We start from the raw sequence: 18,128 nt of genomic DNA, 5'->3' as shown, positions 1-18,128 counted from the left end.
TACCAATTGCGAATTTGCGCTTGTTTTAATCTGTCTCTTTCACGTCCTTCAATTTAAAGGCTACCAGTAATGATTATTTTCACCATCAAACCATCTTTACCTATGACATGTCAGAAAATAGTAGAAATACCAATCTCCTCTGGGCTGAGCACCAAACAGGACAAATTCCTTTTTTTTTTATTTTTATTACTGAACCACTTGCAAATTCAGTGATTGCTGCTTTCTGTCTCCAGTATCCTTGAGGAGAAGTTTCCTTGTCAGACACATTTCTTAAACAAATAACACCTAAAATCTCTGCAGAGGCTGGATGTCTGTTTACTGAAGTGGAGAAGAAAATTGGCGCCTTTGTTTGTTCCCCTCGTCCTCCAGATGATGTACTGCATCTGTCTGTCTCTTTATCCTTTCAGATTCTCAAATGTTGGTGTAGTTTGTGCTGGTGATATATATATACACACACACACACACACACACACACACACACACACACACACACACACACACACACACACACACATACTCAAATTCTCTGTGTGAGCAGTCATGCTGTGTGCAATCACTACCAATGAGATGGGGCTCTATTATGGAGTTATGGATGGGATACCATTGAGTTTCAGGGGAAATATCAGTTGCTAAATGTCAGTAATCCTGCGCTGGCATTTGGCAAATTGAAATGGATTTTCTCTGGTTGATGTTATTTCTCAACAGCCACATCCCCTCCCCTGCCTTCGCCCTTATAACACAAAGAGATAGGGAAAATAATTGCTATTCCACTAACGTGGCATGAATGTGGCATCATCTCTCTATTGCATTCTATCGAGCTTCTATTGCAAACCGTGTGTGTGCAGTCAGGTTGTGGTGGATGGCGAGCGGCAGATTCAATACTTTATAGTGGCTTCGTCCTTGGCCCGGCAGCGCGGCCTCCTTTGTCCGTCGGCCATCTGTGACTTTAAGAGCCAGCTACTTAAAAGCTACAATATTACAGCAGGATAAAGCTGAAATGGCTCTGGTTCCTAAATGGGCAGCAGAAGTCATTTTCTGTGATTGGCTGAATGCCGCTAGAGATTCTGACTCGATGTTCTTTGTAAATATAACCCCCCGACAATAGAAGTTATAGATATTGTAGAAGAGGGAACATGATTTTTTCTTTTTTTTTTTAGAACCACATTAAGTCTCAATTGCCCATAAAAGACAAGTGAGTGAAGCAGGTGGTCCGATACATGGAGCTACTGTATCTTTATAGTCAGGCTGTCCCCAACCTTTGAGCACATCAGCTGTCGGTCTGACGACGGATACGTCTCCGGGGGCAACGGGCTATATTTCTTGGGTTTCTGGTGTAGCCAGCAGATTTCCAGGTCAAGACTTCCTTTTCCGTGCTCTGCTCATTGTTTACAGTCCGATTAGCAACTTGACGACCTGTACAACCGGATTGTTTCACAAGTAATCAGTTTACGAGCTCATTTTAAAGGTTTGCATTACGGCCAAAGTGTTCCACCTCTTTTGTTCTCCGCACTAACTGTTATCCTGCAATCAAACGAAGTCGCTCTACAGTGACTGGTCAATACTACTCGGACTACAAACAAGAACCGCTTCCGATACCAAAATCTTGTGCCGTTGCCTACAGATTCTGCATTTGAACCCAGATACACTTTAAAGAGATAAGGCTGTCCCTGTCTTCATGCTGTTTATTTATTTGTTTTTACTGTTTGATTTACAGTTCATTACTTTTAACTAAGCTCAACAAACATATAAAGTAACTTAACAAGAATAATAAAAAAAACTACTGTACAATCACACATTACAGTAGTACAATTTTCAAGATGACTGATGTTCTGTACAATGTCAAACTAAGCGAAGACACATTGAAGGTTAATGAGCTTTTACATTTGTTACAAACCAACGGTCTGTTAAACGTTTTACAATCTTATCTCCACAGATACTTTGTACAGTCATTTTGTCTATAAATCATATAAAGTCTGTGACAAATGACCAGACATTCAGTTTACTACTGATGATGATTAATGATTTTAAGCTGTAAGTCATCACATCGTAGAAGCTGTAACCAGCAAATGTTTTGGCATTTTATCCGTTAAAAAATTGATTTACATCGATGACTGCGCTGTTTTGTTGGGTTACATGTTATGTTATCATCCTGAGACTCATTATTAAATGAAGCAAAGAACCATATCCAGGGAGAAACGGTAGTTTTAAGGGTTGCACGGAAGAAATGGACAATGATGTCTGTCTCTCCACACAGCAGATTGTCTTCATGGCAGCAGGATAAGTCCCAGTGAATCATAAAATGTTAATATGATTTGTTTCTGACAGGTAGACGCATTCTGCTCACAGAGATATGCAGCTTCTCAAAGAGCAGATTTTTCTTTTTTTTCACTTTGACAAAAGCTTCACTTTCTCAAGTGAGCGAGCAGCAGTCTACGCAGTGGAGCACAGAGCTTCACCAAACTGTTTTCTGTGAACATATGGTGGTGTGTTTTTTTTATTAAATTTTTTTTCCCCCTCATCCCAAAAGTTCTCTGGCTCCAGAATGGGGAAATGAATATTGTAGAGTGTTTAATCCTTTATACTTGGGGGGGATTATGTTCCATTTGATATCAGATATGCATTAGTCAAATGGGTTTTGACTGCTCTCCAGTCACGCATACAACACTGCAGATACACACATGTGCACACACACCACACACAAACACACAATTTTACATCCACATCTACTGATTAAGACAGGATTTTGCAGTATTGATGTTTCGTCCTTATTGTTGCCCCTCGCATGAGTCTCAGCCACATAAAAGCAAAACGGATTCTTTTTTGGGGGGCAGATTAAGATTCTCTGTGATGTTCTGTACTATAATGAAGCGGTATCATGCCAACAGAGCAGATTAGTGTTCATTTGACCTGGATTGAAGGATTTTCTTTTCATATGTCACCGCTGATAAGGGTGATATTTAACGGAAGTAGCACACACCAAGGGCAGCAGCATCAGGATGCTTTTGTTATTGGACTAGAAGAACTAAACATCTGCACAGCACTAAGCTATGGTTTTAATGTGAAAGAGTGTCCCTTTACCAGTGGTGGAGAGTTACTAAGTTTTGAGGTACTTGCTCTATATTTTACTCTGGCAGGGAAATATTGTACTTTTAGCTGCACTATTGTTTGACAGCTGTAGTTACCTGTTACTTTTCAGTTGAAGATTTAACATTAAAAACATTTGAAAACCTTATGAAATTCAACATTTGTTAAGATTGTTTAGAAGTGGTTCTCAACCTTTTCGGTTTATTACCTCTTACAAAAAAAGTTTTAACATTTCCACTTATAGTTAGATATAGTTCCTCTCTAAACTTCTCCAATTATTTCATTCAAATATTTGTTCAAGTTGGCTTAAAGTGTAACAAAGAAACAGTATTTTTACATTTGATATTATTTTGCCTCGCATAAATTCTGGTTGGGTTGAAATTTATTTTCCTGCAAATTGATCCCTGTTATATCATCAATCATCAATATATATTGTGATCTAGTAGACTTTCTGCCTAAACTAAAGTCTGGTATTGACAGAACCAGAAATCTGAGTCACTGTCACCAAATCCTTGTTACTAATATGTCATCAAGATATGATTAGGTGTAAAGCTGTAAAATTGTTACCTGTTGCTCAAATTACCGGCTAAACAGTACATTTTAACATTTTTCTCTTCCATTGCTATACTGCAAGATCAAACAGATAAATGATGGTGTGAGGAACTGATACGCGTCAGTGGCAGTTAATAATCCTAGCAAACTCTTCTCTAACTTTGAATCAATTTGTAATCTCTAAGCATGATGGTTTCATACATAAGATATAGCCATAAACTGCATTTCTTTAAAATCGGACTTCCACAGTGAGGAATGTATTGGCGTGTGGCGTGATACTGTCACACTTTTCCGTCTTTGCATGCTTTTCCTGTGCTCCTTGGTTGTTGTGATGAATATTCTAGCTGCTGGAATGAGTCTAAAGGAACGCGCTGTAACCGAATAGAAGGCAGTGAATGTTTCTCAGGTGCAGAGCAGTAGTCAGGAGATGCTCCACAGATCTTTTTTTTTTTTTTTTTTTTTTTTTTTTTTTTTTAAGAAGTGAGGCGGTGATCCTCCGGTCCCATCTGGACGCCACATGAGGGCTGTGTGAGGTGACTGCCCCCTCTGCTGGGCTCTGCGGGGACCAGCAGGCTGCAGACCTCCCAGATGAGCGATGAACCCGGCTGCAGCTCTTTCATTCATACGGCTGTTCCTCTCTCTCTCTCTCTCTCTCTGAATGGATGCAGCATGTGTAGACAACATTATTCCTTTTTCTTTGCACAAGTTCACCTCTACTTCAGCTCTTTAATGTAGTGAAGTAATTAAATGAGAAACAGAGTGGTGGAATGCAACATTTACTACCATCAAGTGGTGAAAACAAAGTCAAAATCAGCTTGTTTCACGATACAGACATATTTATGCTGCTCTGAATCAAATACTGGTTGAATAAGGTTTTTAGGATTATTATTGACAGACATGCAGATTAAACAGCACAACACTTCATAAACTGGTACAAATCAGCTTCATCTCGTCCAACCACATTATAATAATCATACAATATGCAGTAAATAACTCTATGAATTGGCCGTACTAGCAATTGGACATTACTAGTACGTTTACTTTTGTCACTTGAAGTTCATTTTGCTGATAATGTTTCTGTACTTCAAATTAAGATTTTGAATACAGGAGAAAATAAAAAATGCGCCACCGTGATGAGTAAAAACCCAAATGACTTGTGTAAATAGCTCATGAATTAAATTAATTTTATAGTCATAAACCCTAATATAAATGCAATAACATTTACAAATTGTATTAATTCTCTTGCCCCCTGAAGGCCCGGTAGCAGTCAGAGCTCGGTTCGGTTAAATTTGGAGAGGAACTTGTGCGTGACCGTGTTACCAGCAGCAGAGCGTGGACCTCCGCCTCCGGGAAAATAATAGTTTGTTATCTCGTACTCGGATGACTTTTGAAGCGGGACCTTTGCTGGGAATATGACATGAATTAAGTAATGTGTCTGGACCCCCACTCTCAATCTCAAGAGTGGCTCTTTGTTTATGCTCCCGTCTCAGTCCCCTGGAGAACAGCACTAAGGCTTTAAAACGAGAGAAGCAGGGAGAGTTAGAGAAAGGACTCTGTAAATATTTTCTCAAATGCCTTAATTGAAATTGAATATTAACTGCTCGCTGGACCGTGGTGGCAAGAATCAGGTGCCAGGGACGTTGCGTTTTTGCATTGCAAATGTAATTTTCTTTTCTTTTTTTTTTTTATATTACCCAGGAGGCACTTGAAAATAGCTACCAGATATGTTTTTTCATGAGCCATTTTCTTCAGGTTGAGCCTCTCATTATTCCAATACCCGTTGCGATTAGTTTTTTGGATTGAGCTACAGAGCGGTCCCGTTGTTTACTGAGCTAGAGCGTCAGTCTTTGTGGGAAATTGTATTCTCTTCATGCCCAGATAGAGCCTGATGGAGGTGAAATTCTGATTGCACAATATGTATGGGGAAATAAACAGCTGATGGTCTTCAGGTTTTCATTCATCACATAATTGGATGGGGCATTTCTTGTTTATTATTTTATCATTTTCAAATGAATTGTCTATTTGGTGTACATTAAGCAGGGGAGTGCAGTGATTTATACAGAAAGTAATGTTCAGATATTTATTTTCCTTTGTTCACACCAAACACTAAGAAGTCATATCCTCATACTGAGCATGTTATTTCCAGTGGTGGATGTTACTTTAACCACTATATTGGATATTTGTTTCATAACAATGCAATGTGAAAACAATGTGAAAGGAGTCGCTCGTAGTGATGAACCTACAAAGAATTATCACATGAATCACATTGTCATTTATCAGATATAACTGCAGCACGCATCATTTTTTTCAAAGCTCTTGTAAACCCACTGTACCGGACAGCAAGCGAACACAGTTAGCACCTGGCTGGTGAAAATAGTGGCGAATTTACCATCTAAATCAACAGATATTTCTCTCAGGTGTGGGTGAAGACCAAAATCAGAGCTAAAAGAAAGTGAACATTTGACTTAATCATGGACACAAACACAACTGATGAATGCTGCTCTGTAACTGCCGGATGTGAAGATAATAAACTATTTGCCAACAAGTTCACAACATCAACTTTAAAGGTGATGATAGTTCTATGTGGTGCTGACCACTTGTTCACACTTTCCCCCATTTAGATCAGTTATTTCAGGTTTAAGTGCAGTACACGAGTAAAAGTTCTTACAGGTAGTTATATTTCACTGCTTGCTATCTCAATTTCTGCACAATGGATGCTTCGATTATGAGGTTGCCATCAATTAACTTTCTGCCAGTTTTCCCTCCTTTATGTATCCCGGTCACACACGCTCACTGCAGGTGAGACTGGTGGAAGATTATAGCTCTTTCGCTTCACAGGTCCCAATGATCCCACGCAGTCTGTCTGGGAACTGAGATCAATACCTCCTCAGAGTGGGTTTTAGCACCTTTTAAAAATAACCTCCTCAAAGCTTTCAGTGGGGGGAGTGTTAAATGAAACATCGCCGGGCAACATCCAAGAAGAGGTTCTGCCGTTAATGACCATCATTGTCTCATTTGATGGTCGCAAACAAGGCGGCATATGGAGTCAAATTCCCCAAGCAAAATGTTTTAACGTTGACCGAAAGCTCTAATGTCGAAACTTTATAGCCGCCTTGCTGCCTCACTGCTGGTGCTAATGGTTCCCATTTCGGCTGGCGCTCCCCAACTCCCCTACTGTACTCCTTCCTCAACGCCAAGCCTTTCAGATTCTCTGTCAAAACGGCACAGCAGGCCGACTCGTAATCGCCCTGATGGATGAGCAAACTAGGAGAGCAGCCGTGAGTGTCGCACTCGAGCTAGCGGAGGTCTAGCACCCACAATACGCCCACGCCGGGCGCTCCAATCGCCCGCAGGGTTTGACACATCATTTCCCCTGTGATTTGTGGCCAGATTGAGGTTGAAGGAGACGAGGAAATGTTCCATCCTCATGAGAATAAATGGATGTTGCAGTGCTGCAGACTGATCAGAGGTTTTTTGTTTTTTTTTCCTCCCACCGCCAACCCCTTCCCTCCTGAAGAACCCTCTTGCTTTATAAGGGGTTGGTTTCATGCTCCATAATGGACTCCTGATGACTAGCTTTCACAGCACATTTTCAAAAAATGACCTGATTTTTTTTTTTTTCTTCTTTTGGGATGACATGGAACAGACTGTCTGTCCTTTCGGGATAGTTATCTATTTTGTAATATACTTTTAGTATATGGAGCACTTCTTATTTGTCCTCTTTGTGCTGTTTCATACAGGATCAAAGTTGAAACCCCTCTTTTTGTGATCAAAGATGGGCGGTAATGCCATGAAATGATTGCGTGATGTAACATACATGCAATCGGTAGAACGCGAGCCCAGCAAATGGTCACCGTCTTTTCATCCCCCCCTCCCCTCAAATGTTTGATCTCGTCTCTGAAAAGCGAAGCCTCCAGCGCCTCCCTTGGGATGTTTGATGTTGCAGATCAGAGCGCGTGGTGGTGCAGGCACTTTGGCTGTGGGGGCTTCACCATTACAGCGCGCCACATCCAATCTTCTCACCATCAGATAACTTCAAAGAATCTCCGAAACACCACTTCCTAAAAAAAAATTGGGAGTTTCCCACTGGTGTTGTCTGTTAGATTAGAGGCAGGTTATTGAAGTTTCCTGGGAAAAAATAAATAAAACACATCTCTGAGTCTGCCGAAATCTATCATCACCTCGGGCGGCGAGATATAGTAGCACACGATATATATTTTTTCATCTCTGTCTGATTCTTCTCTCTTCTGTGAATTGATCTCTTCAGCTCTGCCCAGCCAATAGTTTCTCCTCTGTGAGACCTTTTCCCGTCCTCCATCTCTTATCCATTATTCATCACCCTCAGCTCTTTCTGCCAGGCCATAATACCTCTCACGGTCAGACCATCCTTTTGTGTTTTGCAATGTATGAAACAATGATGCCCAAGCTGTTGCTGTCTTGGAAGAGATCCTGAAACAGAAAAGTAGATTACAATATTTGTGCACAGTGTACAAGGTCGCTAATCCTCTGACTTTGATACATCAAGACTCTCTACAGCCAGGCTAGTGGCTCTGTGAGGCTGTACTTACATAATAATAATAATAATAATTAAGCCTTTATTAGTCCCACAATGGGGAAATTATTTCTCTGCATTTAACCCATCCCGGAGGAGCAACTTGGGGTTAGGTGTCTTGCTCAATAATTTATAATGCCAGCATCGTAACCGGCTCACTGTGTTGATGCTAACATGCTGGTGATGTTTAGCAGCAATGTTTAACATGTTTACCATATGTTAGCATGCTATACAGCTGAGGCTGATGGGAAATGTTGTTAGTTTTGAAGGTAATTGCCCATAAACCAAATAATGAATTTACAAATGAAGAGGTTTGACCAGATGATGGCATTAAATGAAAAGTCGCATAAATCCTAAGAAGAAATCCTCTGGGAACAATTAATGTCTTTATCTTTGAGCCAATCTATCAAATGATGCTGAGACTTGACAGCTCAGAGTATCACCAAAGTCAGTTGAATTTATCTTCTTGGAACCTTTAATTGCCACGATATATCTCTCTCTCAATCACAAATGTAGACCTACTGGTGGCACCTCATTCAGTGGGATTTATCTTCTGAAGAACATATTGGTACAATATTTTTAATGACTAGCCATTCAGTAGTTGAGATATTTCAGTCCAAAGTGGTAAAAAAAATAATTGCTAATTGACTATTTTAGAAGAAGAATACGTACTTTAGAGAGATCTTTTCACACTCAATACATCTGAAGTGATGAGGTTACTTTGAGTCATCTGTGTTGAATGGAAAACATAATGATTGAATGTTACACTTTTGGCTCAGTGGTGCTAAAATTAAAGATGTGACTGTCGCAAAAAACACAGTCTTATGCATTGTAAAGCTGTGTGTATGATACATTTGGAAACAAATCCATCTCATTATTCTGTATATATATATATATTGTATATGTGTATATTATGTTATTACTATTATATATTAAGTTCAACCTAATCATCTTCAATCATCTTATTTTTCTTGCCTGGTTGTTATGTTGTATATTTGTATCTGTGATACAATAAATATTTTGCATTGCAAATAAACTATATATATATAGCGAATATAGTTTTGCTGGCTGAATCATGATGCAACTGGAAAGCCTGGACTTTTTTACTTACTCTTCAATTCAAGCTATTAAACTACTGACACTAAAGAAAGTTGAAAATATACAGTTTTGTTCTATGATTACATTTCTCCAGCTTGTTTTAAGTGCTCTCTTTCTCTCTCTCCCTCCACAGAGGAAGTCGTTGATCGCCACCAGTCTGATTGTGGCGGTGTCGCTCTTCGTGGTCGTGGTGAACTACTCGGAGAAGCCCTACTTTCTCCTGCAGCCAGTGTTCGGTCAGACGTTCAGCAGCCACTGGATGTTCTCCAAGCAGCCGTACAAGGCCTTCAAGCCTCATCTGGGCTATGTTAGCATCCCCAAACAGGAGGTGAGGGACAAATGGAGACAAAACACACAAACACTGACCACCAGGCACAATCAGAAACAGCATCCTCATTCATTAAAACTTCATATGTGTTTCATCTGTATAATGATGTATGATTATACTTGAGAGTTGTTATTTAGTCTCATCACTTTGTTCAGCACTGTCGTACCTTTACCTGTGGCTAATGCTAATAGTGTCTGTTCCATAGAAATATTATTTTATTTGTTCAATTGGCATTTCAGTCCTGGTCAATTTATAATTCCTATTTTAGTGAAAAAGAATTGTGGCTAGAGTTAAGCAGTATGGAATCTTTTTGTTGATACATGACCCTCACATTTTCAGAATTGTGTGCATAGTTTCTTTTTTTGGTGTGTATTCGATGAAAAACTGTAATTCTGCATTTTTCTTTCCCCCAAGAGTGTTGCCACAGACACCCAGTTTGTGATTCTGCAAATATGTAAATATTGCAATAATTTAATCAGTGGGCCATAGGCTCAATACTCTTGTGTCACCTGCTTTGGCAATGCATTGTGACTAAACAGACATATTTCTAAAAGAAAATCTTTGAGATTGCGTCTTTAACTAAGAAGGATAGTTCAGATTTTTTAAAGTGGGGTTGTACGAGGTACTTATCCATAGTCAGTGTATTACCTAAAGTAGATGGCGCTCGGCAAAACCCCAGTTTGGAGAAGCCGACAGGAGATTTAAAAAAAAAAAAAAAAAAAAGGTCTAAGGCACTCATCTGGCAGAAAGGCTGTCTGAAAAGTGTTCAGCCGTGGGGTAATCATAATTAGCCTTGGTTGCAAAAGCCATATTTGGAAGCACTCTTTAATGTTCCATGAAGCCAAATTTTGGCAGATATATGGCTAGGCACTTACCTGTAATGAGTGTAGGTGCCCTTTTGAAACTGATATCAGGTAGGGCAGGAAAAAGATTTCTGTAAGAATAGTGTCACTTTTGATTATCCATTTTATGTAATTTGCTAAAGAGGTGTCTCCTGTTCTTGCTCCTAAAGATTTTCTTTTACTTATTTAACACTAGACCGACCATGAGCAAAGGTGGAATAAAACACTTTTTTTTTACTCTGGATAACCTCTAAATTGATATGGTAAAATGTTTTATTTTCAGCATGTATGTTGTCAGAGATGTCCTGCAGTCAAATATGTCAGTCATTGCCTGGAATTGTTCATAAAAAATGTTATAGCAACCGAAAAAAATCATCTTTAAATCTTCTTAAACTGGACGTAGTCACACGTGTGTCCTTCCATTAACTTCGTCAAGTCCATCTCTCGCTCTCCCCCATCAGCTCTGTTCTCTTTATACATCCATGGTCAGCTCGATCTGGGCCGTTTGAATGCATTTACTATGGATGTCAATATATTGATGCACTACTGTTGCAGCATTGGCTGATTTGACCTAAGAGATGTGGGTGAAGGCTGAACAGGACAAACACGTAGTCATGACAACAGGTTCTAGAACATGAGTAGTGTCCTGTATGTATTAAGGCAGTTATTTTACCAAAGGCTTTATATGAAAGTCTACAAATTGTGAGGCAGGCACTGTAAGGGATCCATGAGATGATATAATATTCTTGTTGATGATATAATATATTCCAGTGGGGAACATGTAAAAAGTGGATATCCTAGGATGATAATCTCTCCTTATCTGTGCATAATGTTCCTCTCAATGTCTCTTATGTGATACCTAATGGATTTGAGGTCAGTTTTAGATAATATTCAGGGTTATCCAATTGTATTTGTCCCATATCCCAATCTTTTTATGAAAGATCTTGTGGGGTTTGGGCCACCCATCCAAAAAATGCAGTTTAGGGTAGCAGCAAAACATATTTTTGCCATCTAAAAGAAAGACCTGCCTGAAAGAAAAAATGTATCTCAGTTTAAGTATACGCTGTATTTAGAATATTCTTACTGCATTAGCTTGCTGTCAGACAGCCCTTTCTGATGTTGAAATGTATGATATCTCTAAAGCCAAAACACAAAAGACGAAAACAGTAATTTTACATTGACAAACACGGGTTGCTGGTCTCGCTGAACTTTGCCTTTTAAACACCAAAGTCACACAATATTGCTCTGTGTCCGTTGCATGAAACTTAATAAGGTGATAATATGTCAGTTATTTATTTATAAACTCAATGCAGGTTAATGTTGGTGTGAGATTACTTTCATATTTCAAAATATATCGACACCAGTTACTCTAGTTTAGTATGTTACCAGGTTTGCCCAGTACATTTATTTAGTTACATTGATTAATTGATTGATTGAATGATTTAAACTTTTGTTTGTGCAGCAGAAAATGGCTCTCTTTAACAAGTTATTGTAACAAGTTATTAACATGATGCATCTCAATATTGCAGCTAAAAGTTAAGCATTAAAAAGGCAATTAAAGATGACAAATAAATGATAAAAAAGGTCAAATTGCTAATATTTCAGTAATCAAGGCAACAGTGAGAATCTTAAGATATAAATCTGACTGTTAGACATTTACTATGTCACAAGTGTGATTTTTGAAGCCATGGCTTTATTGTAGTTTGAACATAATTTAATTTATCAACAGAACATGAAGGAAGTTCATTACATCACTTACAGCATTAACCTTTAATATTTTACAAGAACCTTTTTACATTCGTCCTATTACAGTGTTTGTGCCATAAGGTCGCACACAGGTTCTTTCTTTTATGGTGCATGTCATATTTCATAACCCTCTGTTAACATTAAACTGCCATACAAGAGACTTCACCTCGATAATGAAGGTGTATTCAAAATGCACTCATGGAAACAGCACAGCTCCTCCTTGAGGATTTTCTTAATACATTATATCAGATTCTCTGTGATAGATCTGTAAACGCCTGTTTGAAGTCTCTTGTGTGCATTATTTCTTTGTAATTCCAAACACCCATGTCCGTGATCCTATTCTTCCTCCTTCAAACAGCTCTGTGCTGTACATTCCCCCGCACAATTTATGGAAATTGAATTATCAAAGCCTTATAATTCCCACCGCATAAAAATTTAAAAACCAAGCTGTTTGTTTGTTGTTTGGTAAGGCAGCCGGCGAAAAAACTGTGAAATTGTGCTGTAAGATATTGGGTAGTCACGCAGGAAAAATTGTATATTTTGCTTGCAGAGATGCACTCATGTTTCCGTCTGACAGGGAATGACGATTGTGCTTTCGGTTTGGACTGCAACACATCTAGATTTGGAGTTGCGATGGATCCGTTGGCCCTTAATGAGAAGAGGATGCCTTATATTCAGCCGGCTGATATTGGCAGATTAATGTGGAGCGTCACCCTCCGCCTCCGGAGAGTTCCATCCACTGAACATGGGCCCAGAGGCAATCACGCCTTACACCAATCTCTATGTCTGCACCTCCTTCTGCCTCCAGACAAGCCTGCTTAAATCACTGCCCTCTCCCCATGGAGACGTATGCAAATCACAGTGAAAGACTGGCAGCTTCTGCAGAATTAGGCCTCTTTTTTTTCGGCTCAAATACCCAACCAGTGAGTTCTCTATAGCGATTCAGAGGGGCTAGTGATTGGCCTAAATGCAAGTATCCAAAGTGTTCTGCACGCTCCTGAAATTTCTGACAAAGGATTGACAGAATAGTGGAGGTCTGGTCAAGGTGATATTCTTGTGCCAGGTGTCCTGAGCGATTATGTCCGGAGTGAAAGCCTGCCGGTTCAGCTGTCAACCTCTGTTAAGCACACGGCAACACCTTAGGAAGCAGTAATATTTCTCCCAGACAGTATGGCAATCTTACACGACCACAGTGAGGTGTCATTTCAGGTGTTATAAACCTCTTGCAAGCATGTATAATGCATAACCTGGTAGCATGGGAATGGTATGCCTTATTTTCCTCATTTGATTGAGTCTGCCTGCAGGTGTAATAAATCGTTCCTGCTCTGCTTTCAGGAGAAATTGAAAACATTTGTCTTGTGGCACTTTACATTCATGCCTCTGGTCTATCACAGACTAAAAGGGAAACTCATTTTTTTCGTTTAATCAAGAGTTTTTTATTTTATTTTATTTTGTTAAAGTGGCCCTATTATGCTTTTCCCCTTTTCCCTCTTTAGTGTGTTATATATATTTTTTTACATGTAAAAGGTCCGTTGAGTGTAAAACCTGAAGTCCACGCCTAAAAGGAGTTACCCTCCCCTCAGACACACTGCTCCGGAGCTGCCTGAAACGGCTCGATTGAATTCTCTCCTTCACTTCTGTAACTTTATGAGGTCATAATGTTACAGAAGTGACGTAAAACTCCTTCTGGCTAGTTTGGCCCTCAAACAACAAAAAAGAGGGACGGAGCTGAAGCTCCGGAGGAAGAGTTTTTTTGAAATGTGAAACGTTGACCAATCACAACAGAGCGGGCTAGCTGACCAATCAGGGCAGACTTTGCTTTCTGGAGGGGAGGAGCAAGCGCTACAACGGAGCGTTTCAGAGAGACGGTGAGAAGAAGTGCTGCAGGACAGCCAGGATGAGAAAAACAAGGCATATTTTGAGCATTAACGCATGTAAACATGTTGTAACTGTAACTTGAGATAAAAATATGCACCCGGAAAATAGCATAATAGGGCCTGTTTAATCATTTTAATAAGAAACCTTCTGGTTCTGGACCGGCTGAGACTACCAACGCTAAGGACTCAGCCTTAGTAGCTGGGTTTACCCGCTCTACAAGGTGTGGTTCCAAGCCGCCCCGACCAAATGACAATTTAGAGTTAACAATTAATTTATGTTTTTGGATTTTGTTTGGAAGCTAGAGCACCCAGAGAAAAGCCATACTGAGGAGAAGGTGCAAACTCCACACAGAAGGACCCAACCCTCTTGCTGTGAGGTGACGGTGCTAACCACTGCCACCCTCGTAAACCAAGGTATTGAACAAATTAAAATTTTGAATGGCTCAGGAGGGTCTGGGTGCTCGCCAGCTGGCAAGAGCCAACTTCAGGTACATTGTAGTTTTGGAATGACCTTTGTCCACTTGCCGCTCCCCTCGCTATATTGGTCTTTTTTAGGCTCTGTGTCTGTTGTTTTTGTAGCCTTTCTCTTAGATGTGTGCAGGGTCAAAATATCATTTTTTTCCTCTCTTGCCAATGTGGTAGGTCACTGAACATTTCTACCTTCCACTCAGAAGTCTGCCACGTCTGAAATCTTTGTAAAGCACTTTAAACAGCATAGATATGGAATATATCATACTTTAACCCCTGAATATTTTTGACTACCTGATTACTTTTTAGAAATAATATATCGTAATTTAAGGAAAACCTATCTGCCTTGGTCTCAGGTGACCTTACATTTCCACCTGCCTCAGCCTACATGTACCCTGTGTTTGGCAGATGGCAGCTGATAATTTCCTTCCCTGGATGAGTGCTTATGATCTGGCACCTTGTCGCTACGTTTTTATAGAGGTTGACGCCCATAAACGTGACGAACACGGTAAAATAGGAAAGAAAAGTACATAATTCAGACAGACGGCAGGGTCTCTGCGGATACAGGGGCCGCCACTGACTTCTACTGGGTCATAAGTGATGATTGAGAGGATTATTTTGTATTGTCTGTACAATGTTTTTTAGGAAAATCCTTCTCATTCAGCTTTTAAGTAATAGTGCAAAAGTATTAGTTTCAAAATACACTTAAAGTACCAAATGTAAAAGGATTATACAGAATGACCCATTTTAGAATAATGTATTTGTTATTAATGGATTATGATTATTGATGTATTAATGTGTACATCACTTAAATGTTTTAGCTGGCAAAGCTGGGATTAATTTTAATTATTGAATATACTGCTGGGTAGCGTGTATTCATCAATGAAGTCTTATGTCTTCTTATCTTAACATATAATAATACTTCAGTAAATTGTTTGATAATGTTTTGGTTTATAAATGTGGATCTGCAAAGTAACTTAAGCTTTCAGATAAACATAATAAATAAAAAAGTCAGATGTTTGCCTCTGAGATGTTGGGGAGTAGAAGTATAAACAACCTTAAAAATGAGACCTATAATATTGTACTTGAGTACAGTATTTCAGTAAATATACATAGTTACATTTCCCCACTGCTCTAAAATATAATGTGTTTCTCCCAAGAGGAGCATTTGTAATTAATTACTTTTCCCAATGCAGACATCTTTAGCTAATCAATGAATTTTTAAGTACCATGGAGGCGTCTGACACCGGGACTTGGCACGTTTATGTAATAATTATTGCTTATTAATTAATCGCGTTTAAAGCATTTTAATGAACGTCAAGGTTAAGTTCACACCCCAGAGCTTTAATTTAATGATGACGGAGTTCCAGGCATTAAGCCCACTTTTAAATAACCCATTTTATTTTTGACACACTGCCGCATTAAGACCGAAGGCTTTGAGTAGATTTTGTACGAATCAGAGAGTGCCAAAATGATTTGGATTATAAAGGCGCACTCTGTTTGTGGTTACTGCATGAAACACTGAAACAGCAGCCTCATGAACATGAAACTGAAACATGAATCACAGCTGAGAGGATGAAGAGGCCATAACATTTTTATTGATTTACAGGACATAATGTTCGGAAATTTGTCAGGAGCTAGATTCCAATCATATTATATATTCAATAAATTAGTTCCAATAGGGTTTTGAGTCGTTAGATGATCTTCGTAAATGTGATTAATGTTCACAGGAAGCTAATTATGTTTCTATTTTTGATGCCTGTTTTGGTTTTTAAATGAAGCTTAATTAATGCAGGAAATCTCTCTCACTTTGTTCCCTTCATAAATGTACAACCTCAGCCTTCTCTGATCTCCTCTCCTGCAGCAGTTGTGTGTTTTAAACGCCTTGCTCAGGTGCTCCTCGGCGGTAGGTTTCCAGTCGTCGACCCATGTGTTTCGCATGCAGTTAGCCAGCCTGTGTTCCCCGCAGAGTTTCAGCCAATCTGTGTGTGCTGAGAGGCGTGATGGAGTTATGAGCTGAGCTAAGGGCAGCGGGTGATGATGGACGAGCTGCTGACAGCTCAAGGCTGCGCTGATGTGTGTCTCAACCACCCAGTAAATGGCGAGCTATATGCCCAGACCCTGAGATCATTTTTTAACCCACGACTGAATCCATACATGAGAAGAAAAGCAATGGCAGGTAGCTCTGTTGGAGTATTCTGGATCCTAAGCTGTTGATCTGATGCATCACAATGAGTCATGTTTGTGCTGATAAGCCAAGTCGTCATAATAGAATTCACCGGATTTGTCTTCTGGGATTCTGTTTGCACACTAAAACTCTCTTGTTTGTTGATTAATCACAACGCATGCAAGAGAGAGTTTGATGTTCGTGGGCCAGAACGCGGCACAAATGCAATTTATATTCAAACCAGTGGCATGACAGTTATTCTCCATTAAGCAAACCATCAAACAGGGTTTAGTCATGACACAATGCTTTTTCCTTTTTTAACTTTCTCTTGCGTTCATTCTCTTAAGTAAGTTTAATCTCATCAAAACAAACCAAGCATATTAGCTTCAATTAGGCAAATCTCCCATTTCGGATTCAGAGGGAGCTTTCCTCCTCTGCCGGCAAAGCGTAGCTAAGAGCTATTATTGAAGATTCATTACAAATCCCCTCGCTCCAGTAAAGTTTAATAAGATATATAAAAAATATACAGTAAGATAAATGACTCAACTCCATGGCTTCTCCGTCCTGCAGTGCCGCGGTAAGATTCTGTTGTAACTGCTGAGGTCTCGCATTCAATTAACTTAATCAATGTTAGTTCTGGGCACAGTGGCATTAATCTTAAAACATAAAAGAAAAATTATATATAGCCGTTAAGCCCTGATGATTTTTTTTCTTTCATAAATAATAACCAAATGTATTTTATTTTACGATCTGATCACACAAGCCCCTTGCCAAAACACCACTTTGATATTATTATTGCATACATATAATAGTATATCACAAACTATAACATCATGAGATGAAAATGACATGAAATGCACTATATTTTAGAAGAGAACTACACTCAGAGGTTATCAGTCAGTATTAAGAAAGTAACCTATTTAATTAAGTTAAATTAAAAGACACGAGAGAAGAATACTTTGAAACTGCCTCCAGTTTATTTTTACAATTTGATGTCTTAATGAGATTACTATCTTTTTAAGAAATTGTATATATGGGAGGATATTTATCCCTTTTTTACAAATACTTGAAAATAAGAAATAAAGATTTTCTCTGTTCATGAAAACAAAAAAGCCATACATTTTTGAAAGAGTTGATGATCAGTAGCAATAGTTACCTTAACTTTAAATCCTGCTTTCTGTTTTTATTCTATTTTCCGATGTTCATTTCCAGACGATCCGTTGTTCCCTTATCAGCCTTTCTTTCCTTTTAGCCTCTCAATGATAGGGATGTTATCTGTATATAAGCATGCTAAAAGCATTGCTCTCCAGCTATGAAAGAAGATGATAAAGCACTGCAGTATTTTGCACTGTGATATATTTCCTTTCTTTTTGGTCTCTGTTCTTATTATCTAGTTTTCTTTTGAACCACATCC

The sequence above is a fragment of the Anoplopoma fimbria genome, chromosome 3 (assembly GCF_027596085.1).
Source record: "Anoplopoma fimbria isolate UVic2021 breed Golden Eagle Sablefish chromosome 3, Afim_UVic_2022, whole genome shotgun sequence".
NCBI classification, from domain to species: domain Eukaryota; kingdom Metazoa; phylum Chordata; class Actinopteri; order Perciformes; family Anoplopomatidae; genus Anoplopoma; species Anoplopoma fimbria.
This window is presented reverse-complemented; position numbering follows the sequence as displayed.